This window comes from Eptesicus fuscus, chromosome 18 (assembly GCF_027574615.1).
Source record: "Eptesicus fuscus isolate TK198812 chromosome 18, DD_ASM_mEF_20220401, whole genome shotgun sequence".
Lineage (NCBI taxonomy): Eukaryota > Metazoa > Chordata > Mammalia > Chiroptera > Vespertilionidae > Eptesicus > Eptesicus fuscus.
In genome coordinates, this window is record NC_072490.1 from 4,405,101 (window position 1) to 4,417,381 (window position 12,281).

Sequence of the window (12,281 nt, forward strand, 5' to 3'; positions counted from 1 at the left end):
GACCTGGTGGGGCTTGACAGGGGACCTCAAGCTGCGCCCCCTGCCCCAGCGCCAGGCCGGAGGACCTCAGGCCATGCCCCCCACCTGGTGGGGCTTGAAGGGGTTGGGCCGGCTGGGTCTGGGTCTCGTGCGATTTCGAGGCGCACATGAGTGGGGAAGGACTCTGGTTCCTGTGGCATGCTCCAGACTCTGACAGGGGGAAGATTTTCATATACATTTTACTAATTTTCTTTCATCTCTGACACTTCTATTATAGAGAAAGGGCAAATAGCAATATTAAAATATTTCCTCTAATTAATTCCCTTTTAATGTGCACGAATTTCGTGCACCAGGTCACTAGTTATTATAATAAATGATAAATATCACTTTGCATAATAATCATTAACTAGTTCAGTTTGACAAGGGTTTAAAAATACCCATTTCTTAATGACAGGGGTCACGGTTGGCTGATTTTCTCTCCCTGTTGCAGACAGAGAGTGGCATAGAATTAGGAAAAAAACAAAACAAAACAAAAAAACCTTATCAATTTTCCCAGTGTTTTATTATGAAAAATTTAAATTCAGCGAAGTTGAATGTTACAGTGATAACGTATTTGAACATGTATTGGAATTGGAAGCTTCATTCTTGATCAAGGAAGATCTAAACCTTGCAGCTTGGGAAAGTCAAAGGTGAACTGTCCGCCCTGGACCTGGCTGCAGGTGCTGGGCCAGAGCCCAACATCCTACACGGGAAAGTAGGCTTGTGAGGAGACAATCCTGGCAAGATAGAAGAAATCAGGAAGGAAATACCAAGTTATGAGCTGTTAAAGTGTGTATACATTTTTGGGGGGACACCTTGTATTTATAAATAAATACACACATATTTATATAAACCCTAACGTGAATTAATGGCATTCCACTTGGAAAACAGGAGAAAACACACTAAATTTAATTTTCCTTTCCACCTGGCCAGCGTGGCTCAGAGGTTGAGCGTTAACCTATGAACCACGAAGTCACCTGTTTGATTCCTGGTCAGGGCACATGCCTGGGTTGCGGGCTTAATCCCCAGTAGGGGGTGTGCAGGAGGCAGCCGATCAGTGATTGTCTCTCATCATTAATGTTTCTCTCTCTTTCCTCCCTTCCTCTCTCTCTCTCTCTCTCTCTCTCTCTCTAAAAATCAATAAAAACTTATTAAAAATGTTTCATTTCCAAGCAAAGCAGAAAGGAAGATGGATCCATAATCATTTGCAGGTATAACTGTAAACATCCCAGCCAGAGGAGCATGCCCCACACCCTCAGGACCCATTGTGATTTTGCATAACAACTGCTCAGTGAATGTTCTGGAATTATGTTGCGTGGAGACAGTTCATATGGAATTAAATCTGTAATCCAGAGTTTGTTGGAATACTCATAATGAGTAAGTAAGCAGAAGAAAACACCCCTCTCTCCTAGTTTCATCACTGGACAAGGTAAAACATTGTAGATGATGTTAACGTCCACTTAATTCATGGGGCCGTGCAGAGTGTAAATCAATGAGAGAAAGTTTTATAGACTCCCTGACTCCTTCCTGCCGTCAGTGGCCACCCGGAGCATCTCCACGGAGCAGCCGTGATAGCATTTCTGCTCTAATTAGACCCTATCAATTTCTTCCCGCAGAGAAATGACCTTGAAACACACAAGCTCTTTCATTGCTTAAAAAATGCTTTCTTGTGAGGCTCCGGGCTCTTCTCCCTTTCTCAGACCCAGCGCCTGGCTAGCAAGGGCGTTCTGGAGTATACTCTTTGGAATAAATATGCTGTAAATAAACACATCTAACCTTCACCTCTGGGGAAAAATCGGAATTTCTGAGGAAAATGCATGCTTCTGATCTGAACACGGAACATTTTTAAAAGGGAGCCCAAAAGGAGTTGTTATTTTGTCTGCAATGATTGACCTACTCTCAATTCCCTCAAAACTGTGAAGCACAACTAGGAGTCAGATATGTTCCAAAATGTGGCTTTGAAAGGAAATCCACATTTACAACCAGGATTGAGATAGTCTGACCTCAGTGAATCCAAAGACCAGGATTGGCTTGTGACCGATTCTCTGTGAGTGATTTCAATTCAAGGAAGGATACATCCATTTATCCAGAAGTCTGATGCTGTGCTTTGTTGCTAAAGAGGCAAATTCTATGTAGTTGTCTAAACACCCACAAGCCTTCAAAAGAAATCCAAGATAGATAATTTTTGAGGAAGAAAACGCCCTAAATTTTCAAATCTACTTTATCTCTCTAAAATACATAATTGTTGTTCCTTTGTAAGACTAAAGAATAAAATGAGTCTGGAGACTCTATTGGCCTTATTCATACAAAGTAAAACTTTGTTTTCTAAAAAATTATTTGTATTGATTTCAGAGAGGAAGCGGGGGGAGAGAGAGAAATATCAATGATGTGAGAGAATCATCGATCGGCTGCCTCCTGCATACCCCCTACTGGGGATCAAGCTCACAACCCAGGCATGTGGTCTGACCTGGAATCAAACAGGTGACCTCCTGGTTCATAGGTCGACACTCAACCACTGAGCCACGCAGAGAGGGCAAAACTTTATTTTTTATTGACGGATCTAAAGAATGGCTGGTTGCATAGCACACTTTGCTTAGGTTTTGTGTTGTTTAACACTATATGTGGCTAGAGGAAATCATTAAAAAAAAACAAAACAACCAAGGACATCTCATGTCCCATCTTCAAGAAGGGACAATGGCACCTTGTTCTTCCCCTGGCTGAGGAGGAAGATGAGGACAGTGGGCCCACTTAGTTAACTATGGGATAAGCAAAGTTACAAAGGATTGTTCAATTTTCAGTTTAACTTAAAGTTCGGTCTTGCTCACGTGCTTATATGAGTTGGGATCCTCCCTGGTAGAGTTGGCTAACCTGTAATGTGTGCAGGGCTCACCTGAGGACGCTGGACAGTGAACATGTGGTCCACTAGTATGGGTGGGCTGAGAGGGTGCACGTCTAATGAGTGGCCAGGTTGTCCCCACACAGCCCCGAACCGGGCTCAGAGGGGCATGATGGAAATGGTTGTCCACTGAGCATCATGTCTCAAGTAGATTTGACCACAAAACTCACCACGATTTTGGTGGACACGAATGCTCCCCAGTACAGCCTGGGGAATACCCATCCATCTCCTCTCCTAGTTGAGGCAGGAAGCCAGCAACCCTCCTCACACCTTTTCCAGGGAGATGGTGAGTGTTGGTCTAATTCTGTGAACCTATTTTATTCCCAATTAGCAGAATCTGGATCAATGAGGTGTTCTGTGTGTTAACTAATGACAGGTCGATGAGAAACAGCACAAAGTTAGCGAGATAATTTTATCTTTTATTTTGTTTAAACTAGGTGGGTTTTTTCCCCCTCTTCTCTGTCAGCTAGAAAAGAGTTAAGCTCTTTGGAGAGCTCATTCTTTCTCGGATGGGAAATAAATAACTAGTATTCCTCAGGGCAGAAACTAAACTCTAACAAGGAGAAGGAAAGGACAAATTCCCACGTTCTCATCTGTGTGGGCATCTCATAGATCCCCGGGGACTTCACTTCTTCCGGGCAACTTTAATTGGCCTCTCTCAGAAATTCTTTTCTCCTCACCTGGAAAGGAAGTCGGATCTTGAAAAGAAGAGGAAGAAAATTTTAAAAGGAAAGGGTGGAGGGCGGGGGGTGGGGAAGTGGAGAGAGAGGAAATAGAGAAAAAATAGGGGAGGGGAGACAGAGAGAGAGAGATTGCCCCTTGTCCTAGGGCAGTGGTCGGCAAACTCATTAGCCAACAGAGCCAAATATCAACAGTACAACATTGAAATTTCTTTTGAGAGCCAAATTTTTTAAACTTAAACTTCTTCTAACACCACTTCTTCAAAATAGACTCGCCCAGGCCGTGGTATTTTGTGGAAGAGCCACACTCGAGGGGCCAAAGAAGCCGCATGTGGCTCGCGAGCCGCAGTTTGCCGATCACGGTCCTAGGGGATGTGTGATGACTGCTTTCTGGGCTTCAGGATTGCGTTACCTGAGCACAGGGGGATGAGCTGAGTCTCTCAGCAGGACTCATGTGATGTAAGGAAGAAGGTGTGGAGAGGGCGTCACACATTTGGCCTGTGAGAGGATGGGTGCTGTGTGTGTATGTTATGGTTCTAGCCTCTGCACTAGAGATGTTTCCCAGAATTCCTCTGCTGCTTGCTACTCAGCACAGCCTGCAGGGAGCCCTCGGTTCTCAGCTGACATCACCAGGTCCCATTGCCTTCTTTGTTCTTGTAACTATAAAAGGGCAAGAACGAGAAAAGTGAGCATCGGAGAGAAGAGATCAAGTTGCCATTCTTAGACTGTAGGGATGCCTGAAATTTACTCGTTTTTTTAAATTAAATTTTATCGGGGTGACATTGGTCAACATGAACATATAGGTTTCATGTGTGGATTTCTAAGTTACAAAATCTGTACATAGCACCATGTGCCCACCACCCAGAGTCAAGTCTTCTGTCACCTCATATTAGGACCCCCTTCCCTCTGGCAACCACCACTCTGCTGTTTGTGTTCATAAGTTTCAGTTTTATGTCCCACCTATGAGTGAAGTCATATGGTTCTTAGCTTTGTCTGACTGACCTGTTTCACTTCGCATAATGTTCGTTCTCAAGGTCCCTCCCTGTTGTTGCAAATGGCGCTATTTCATCCTTTCTTGTGGCTGAGTAGTACCCCATTGTGTATATGGAGCACATCTTCCTTATCCAGGCCTCTATCGCAGGACACTTTGGTTGCTCCCATGTCTTGGCCACCGAGAATAATGCTGTAGTGAACATAGGGTACACATATCTTTACTCGTTATTCTGACTCTGATGAATGGCTCCTAACATACTACTTGTCCTCCTGGGTGAGGCTGTCCTCTCTATGAGGGTGCCTTCCCCAGCACTGAGTATAGGCATTCGAGGGCTTGTCTGCCCCCCTTCAATGCCCCCAGGTGCTCCCCCTGCACACACAGATGATTGGCAGATAGCTCTGTGCAATGACCTGGGAGGGGGCATTGACAACGAGGTGGGTGGCATTCAGATTGTCCTGTCCCACGTAGTAGGCTAGCTCCCTTCACACATTGGATGTTGGGCTCAGCAGGAGATGGACTGATCCTCAAGGTCAGCTTTCCCTTCCCCCCGCATTTTCTCCAAGGACAGGAGCAGACAACTCGAGGAGCTTGTGGTAGGGGAGAAGGAGGGGAGGTCTTCTCTCAATACCAGTGATAATTCCTAAAGAACAAGTACAGGTAAGCGCCTGGTGTAACAACAACTCCAGAGGGTGGGTAACATAATACAAACAACTTAGCCCCTGCCACCTGTGACTCCCTCCGTGGACTGGGAAAGAATTGATCACGAGTCTAGTGCCAGCCTCGCTACTAGTTTCCTGTCACTGTGACGAATTTACTCACCTCGGTGGACTTCGTTTTCTCTGCTGTTCGATGAGGAATGTGACCAAGCAAGTCCAACCTCCTCCAGTGGCTCCTCTGAGTCCCTACTAATGGACCAGGCACCACAAGGACATGGACGGGAGCAGGTCACACCAGCTCCACACCTTTCTGTCACCTGCACCTGCCTCGCCCTACTCCCGCCTCACTGGCCAGCATCACTGTGGCCTTTTTCTCATTTTGCTACACAAAGCTGAGGCAAGACCAGTGGTAACTGGCGCTGACTTGAAATGTGTTGGGGTATGTGATTGAGGTCCAGGATGCTTAGATGTGGAAGCCAGTGTTTAAGTGGAATCTCTTTGACAACCACTGGCAGTCATTTTTCCCCCCTGAAAAGTCTCGTCTACCTTGAAGCTTCTCTCTGGTATCAACCTCCAGGTCACCCCATGGCCATCAGCCCTCGGCAGGAGAACGTGGCCACCCATGGGAACTACACATCAGGGAGCCACCAGGGAGATGACCTTGGCCGTGTGGATGGGGTTCCAAGCTCAATTCCATCTCCTGTTACTATGGTAACTCATTAGAACTCTGTGATCTCAGAACTCAGAGCAAACCTAGTGATGTGGATCATATAGGACCCTTTCCTGTGATACCTACCCCAAAATTATTCTGCTTGGACTTTAGCTTCCTCGCTGTAAACTCCAGATGGATGAGCAATTGAACAATAAGACATTTGGCAAGAGCCCGGGCTGTGTTTCTCAGGGGTTGAGTCTCGACCTATGAACCAGGAGGTCATGATTCCTGGTCAGGGCACATGCCTGGGTTGCGGACTTGATCCCCAGTGGGGAGCGTGCAGGAAGCAGCCAACCAATGTTGTTTCTTTCTCATCGGTGTTTCTAGCTGTCCCTCACTCTCCCTTCCTCTTTCTCTAAAAATCAATAAAAACATTTTTTAAAAAGACGCCTGTTAAGAAAAGATGCTGCTGGCCAGGGTGTCACCATGGAAACCCCCAACACACGGATTATGAAGATAAACAACTCTGAGTTAATTTCCTCCCAGGCTTGTGGCATTTGGGTTCATTGATTCATCTGCTGAGGTGTCTTTCAGAGGAAATGCTGTCAGGGACACGGAACCATTTCCCATGATTCATTTGGAGTAGAATTTAGAACAAGTCAGACGCGAGTTACTCAAGTAAGAAAAGCTAACAAACAGAAGAGCGCAAAGATGCAGACATCCTTGCTCAACTATAATCCTGCATGACTTGGAGATGGGACCATGCAGCACACCTCAGGGCTACCATGACCCTGGCATGCTGGGCGTCGGATGATGAGATTCCTACAGGTAATGAGTGAGCCTCCCATCCCTCCTCATTAAATAGCAGTTAAGTCTCACTGTAAACCATGAGCTAAATCTAGCTGCAGAACAGAATGTCTATCTTGTAGTTAAACCTTATGAAATATAATCAATGGCAGTGATTTCAAGGTTTAGGCATGAGCGGCACTTTAAAAACACAGGGAGTCCCTTTTAAGAACTGAGAAGTTGTCAGATGGACTATAGCTGATGTATAAGGAAAGGAGGGAGCTGGGGGACCTGGAAAGCCGTGGGGTGTAGCTGGATGCTTTGAGCCTGCCATCTTGCAGTTAAACCTCAAACTGTCCTGAGCAGAGAGATGCCTGGTCTCTTCTCCAAGTTCTCCAGTCTCAGCATCCTCATTTCATCATCCTTGCCCCGGAGTCTTACCACCTCAACAGTTTACAAGTTTCTACAATCCCACAGCAGTCTCTCCTGCAGCCCGTTTTTCTTGGGTGGTTTTTGGGGAATGCAAACCAGGTTTGGTGCCTTCTCAGAAGCCTGGCTTATTGTGTTTTATAGGGTCCTACTACCATCCTTTCCTGTTTTGAACACAGAGGAGGTATTTCTGGATCCCTTGGAATTACTTTTTTCCCTGACCATGAATTTCTGAATAGGAAACAGCTGCCTGCAGATTTTCAACCCTAGGGAATGTAACAGTGGCCACATTTGTTCCGAACTTGGCAATGTAGGAGTCACGTCACATACATTATTTCATTAGATCTACCACATCAACCCTGCTAATTAGGCAGAGAAGGAAATCCACTGATAGGTTCAGGATTCTGTTATCTAAGTGTTTCTGAGGATAAACGACTGGGAGAGAGAGCCCAGCGGAAAATATTGGGCCCCTGACACATGCTATACACAGAGCCCTCCATCTCGCTGTATCATTTCAGGTGTTGTTGTTTGTTTGTTTTGCTTGTGTGTTTTTTTAGGTTTTTATTGATTTCAGAGAGAGGAAGGAATAGAGATAGAAATATCAATCATGAGAGATAATCATCAATCAGCTGCCTCCTATTCACCCCCTACTGGGGATTGAGCCCACAATCCAGGCATGTGCCCTGACAGGGAATTGAACCATGACCTCCTGGTTCATGGGCCGACTCTCAACAACTGAGCCACACTGACCAGGCTACTTTAGGTTTTTTCATCTGCTATTTCATGTGCTCATCAGAGACTACTATGTACATTTTATAGTTGGCAAATCGACTTTATTTTTCCTATAGTCCATGTCTCTCCAAAGGACATAGCTGGTCGGTAGCAGAGCTGGGATTTGAACTTGTTTCTATAATCCCTTTGAACAGCTCATCTCTCTGGATATTCATTCTTTGTAGAGAGACATAAAATACAGTAAAGTAACAAGGTGCTATGGTGATTATTTTAGGTAATGTTTGAATCAATGCTTAACACAAGCCATGTTACATAGTAAGTGCTCAATGCTATCTCACTGTTATTATCATCAGAATGAAATGAACAATAGAGGGATACAACAGTTGGGTTGTGATTTAAAAAAGAAATAGTGATTACAACTTATATTAGTTCAATAACTTTTCACTAAATTTTTACAAAATATCAGTAAATACTTATAAGGCAATTCATGTTAGGAAAAACTCCAGGGATTTTCCAGGAATGGCAGAAATCTTGATATTAGGGATAATGAAGAATGTATGTTTCTGAGTGTGGTGCTACAGATTAGTTGGGTAATTTATGAGAGTGGACACTAGATACAAATATCTACTGCTGTGAAGTGCCTAACATTTTCAAACCCGTTCTTTGATTTTCTCTCAGAGAAGGCTAATGAATAATTTATTCATCTCGTGACTATGCACATCATTACGTGATGCGTCTGAAATAAAGTCTTCTCACTTTTAACTTCTTAGCTTTTAAAAGTACTCAGTCTAAAGCCACTGGAAACTCTTTCTTAGCATTAAAGGACTGCAGATGGATTTTCTTCCTTTTTGCAGAAGTATGAGAATACCTTCACTTCTTATATTGAAAGGCCGTTGAAAGATATCTGCTCAGAACAGTGGATCCAGGTTTGAGGAATCTGGATTCCAGCTCAGCTTTGCTGTTGGGTGTGTTATGATGGCGTCATGTAGGTAGTCTCGATTCCCTTGCAGCTATGGACTGTTTGTGTCCCCCCAAATTCATGTATGAAAACAGAGCTCCCAGTCGATGACATCAAAAGGTGGGGATGTGGGAGGTAATCAGGTCCCGAGTGAGGAGCCCTGTGCTGAGATTAGTGCCTGGAAGGGAGACCCCACAGAGGTCTCTGCCCTTCCTCCACTTGAGGTGACAGTAAAAAGATAAGAAGTCTGCATGGGGGAGGGCTCTCGCCAAATACAAAATATGCTTCAGCCTTGACCTTGTACTTCCCAGCTTCCAGAACTGTGAGAAACAAATATCTGTTGTTTATTAGCTGTCCACTCTAAGGTAATTTTAAATAGCAGTCCAAATGAACTAGGGCACTTTGCCAAACACCAGTTATATTTCTATTTACAGGGTTGTGTGAATCAGATGAGAGAGACCAAATGGAAAACACTGAAAATCCAGGTGTTGCCCTCCCCCAGCGGAGAGAGTTTTATAAATATGAACCGCTTTCTTACCATTCTTTCACTTACAAGGCTTCCTATAGTTTTAAACACACACGTTCATGTTGATGGAGCAGCTCTGCGCCCCTTTCCCTCTGTGATCTCCCTCACTCAATGCCGCCATTGTCTGGAGAACTCATACACAGTTGTCAAGACCCGCGTCAAATGTTTCCTCCTTGGAGAAGAGCGTGTGTGGTCTCGGACAGACGTGACGGCCTCCATCTGTGACCTCATCCCTGGTGGTAGGTTTCCCTGGGGTTGAAGGCCTGTGGGTGACTATCTGCTTCTTGTGCCACACAAGTCAGTCCCCTTCCCCTCAAATCCGGCATCAGACGTGGAGTCCTGATGTTACAGGAGCTCAGGAGGGGCCCCCATCGCCTGGCCGAGTCCTGTCCCCAGGGGCAGGCATTCAGATTACTTACCCCATCCCTGTCCTCCAGGAAACTATTAGGAGAGAGGACTGACAGTTCCCCTTACTGAGTCCACACCCCCTTCATCACAATCAAATGACACAGCCAGCATGCGCCCCAGAGCCCTGCCCACCCAGCTTGCGAGTGACCTCCCATCACATCCCAGCCCCTCTCAGGTGCTCCCACCCCTTAGGCACCAGTAGGTTCACATGGGCCTCTCTCAGGTAAGGCACCTGGTGTGCTCAGTTGGACTTAGATTCGAAGCTTTTTTTAAAAATATGCTTTTATAGATTTCAGAGAGGAAGGGAGAGGGAAAGAGATAATGAGAGAGAATCATTGATTGGCTGCCTCCTGCACGCCCCACACTGGGAATGGAGCCCGCAACCCAGCATGTGCCCTGACCAGGAATCAAACTGTGACTTTCTGGTTTATAGGTTGATGCTCAACCACTGAGCCACACCGGCCGGGCTGGAATGGAATCTTGACTCTGCCGCACGCTTTTGTAAAACTTTGAACAAGGTGACCACTTGGAGTCTCTGTTTCCACATCTTAAAATGGGGATAAGAACACTAGTATGTGTGCTGAGATGTACATGTATCCTTACAGAGGGCTCGGGACATAATAATTATCTCCTGAATGTGAATTGTTAATACAGGCTTTGCGGTTGGACAGATGTGTACTTGAGGCCTCATTCTGACACCCCCAATAACCAACTGACTTCAACCTGTGTGTGTGTGTGTTGTGTTGTGTGTGTGTGTGTGTGTGTGTGTGTGTGTGTGCGAACACATGAGTTTGACTGTGTGGTTTGAGTCCCACCCATCATACTACTGCTGAATGCCTTCGGGAAACTTCACCTTGTTCTGTGACTGTAAGGTGGTGACAGGATAACAGTCTTAATCTGGGGGTGCTGGGAAGGCTCAAACTGTAACGGGGAGCTCCTAGAGATGCGCGTACTGGGCTCTGCACGGCGCCTCCCACCATCTGTTCTGTCTGTCGTGACTCCTGCACCTTCCCCGGTTCTTGCTGCTGTTCTTCCTCATGGACAGATGGCTCTTCAAGTCTTTAGGTTAATACCTTGGAGAAGGGAGAAAAGGGTGGGGTCTTTCCTGACAAAGAGGGCGGGCTGCCTTCAGGTGCTGGTCTTCCCAGCCCCCATGGTCCCCCCATTCCCGAAATGCCCCCAGACTCAGTTGTTCCTGAAGCCTCCTTCCCCTGGAAAGGGCTTCTCCGGAAATAAAGTCGCCATCTGTGAGCCTAGCAGACATGGAAGGTCCTGGACCGAGTTTCAGAGGAAAAGACCCCTTTTGTTAGAAACCGATGGAAGGAAAGGAGCTCACCTGGTGAGAAGGGGACAGTCGGAGGCTCTGAAGGTGGCGTGTTTATTTGGGATTTAAACCCGGCTACTTCCAGAAGGAGGGCTGGTGGCGGCCGCCGGGGCCAGCGTCGCCTTCATGTAATACTTGTTGGACGGGAATGAGAAGTTCATCTTCACAGATGAAGTTAAGCTGATTATAGAAACGACCTATCAAAAATCAATACCGTAAAACCATTCCCTTAGTATCTGTGCTGTCACCCGAGGATCATAAGTAATATTTATGGGCTCAAACATTGGCATTTTCAGGAAATGAGATGCAGAATGTTCGTGTGGGCACAGCCCCCTGTGGTTGCCAGGTTTCGATGATTAAAGCCAGCTGCTAATGAGGCCAAGGTCACGGCTCCCTCCCTGCATCACCCAATTACCTCTCCTCTGCTCTGCTCTGCGGCTGTGGATGAACCCTAGTCCTCTGCAGCAGCGGCCGTCCTGTGACATGCCGGGTCACTGAGGTGCAGAGTCCTAGACCATGGGAAATGTACCCCCACTGAGGACGAGTGCTTCCACTATGGACGGGCACTCCAGTGATGGCAACCACCCACTGATGATGGGCACCCCACTGAGGATGGGTACCCCATTGAGGATGAGTGCCCCCAAGTGCATGGTGTGATGGCTGTGTTTCCCATGGAAAAGATTGAGCATGTGCACAGAAATGCTTTCTGTCTTATACACTTGTGTGACACACAAATGTGCATGTGCGCGTGCACACACACACACACACACACACACACACACACACACACACCGAGAGGCAGGATGACCCAGAGGAATGACACAGGGAAGAAAACTCAACCTTGTGCCTTGGGAGCAAGTCAGGGCCAGTCTGGCTTTGACGCACGCCGGCAGCAAGGCCTTGGCTGGGCAACTCACCTCAGTTTTCAAAATTACAAAAATGAACAAGATGTTTACCTTCGAGGGATGGAGGCCACTCAGAGGTGTAATACCTGTGAAGCACTTACATGCACACACCAAGTGAACAGGTGTGAGCTGCCACAGGGACAGGGCGTCTCCCGGGAACGCTGGCCCTGATGTCGCTGGCCCTGTCTGGACTCCCCCGCACTAATGTCTGCACCGTGCCCAGGCGTGAGCTGATGAGGGTCTCAGCACTGAGGACACAGAGCCTCCCAGCCTGCCTGGCCCCTCCTGGGAACCGCCCACACTCCCAGTGACAGAGT

At 46.6% G+C, this 12,281-nt stretch overlaps 1 long non-coding RNA gene across 1 annotated transcript; it reads right to left on the reverse strand.

Annotated features, from left to right (window-relative positions):
- Positions 1-3,331: 3,331 nt before the first annotated feature.
- Positions 3,332-5,533, reverse strand: LOC129152164 (uncharacterized). The gene is made up of 4 exons (XR_008558899.1): positions 5,408-5,533; positions 4,597-4,777; positions 4,007-4,254; positions 3,332-3,612 (listed from the first exon to the last, which is right to left on the reverse strand). It is a non-coding gene; the product is annotated as an uncharacterized LOC129152164 (long non-coding RNA).
- Between the last annotated feature and the right edge of the window lie 6,748 nt (positions 5,534-12,281).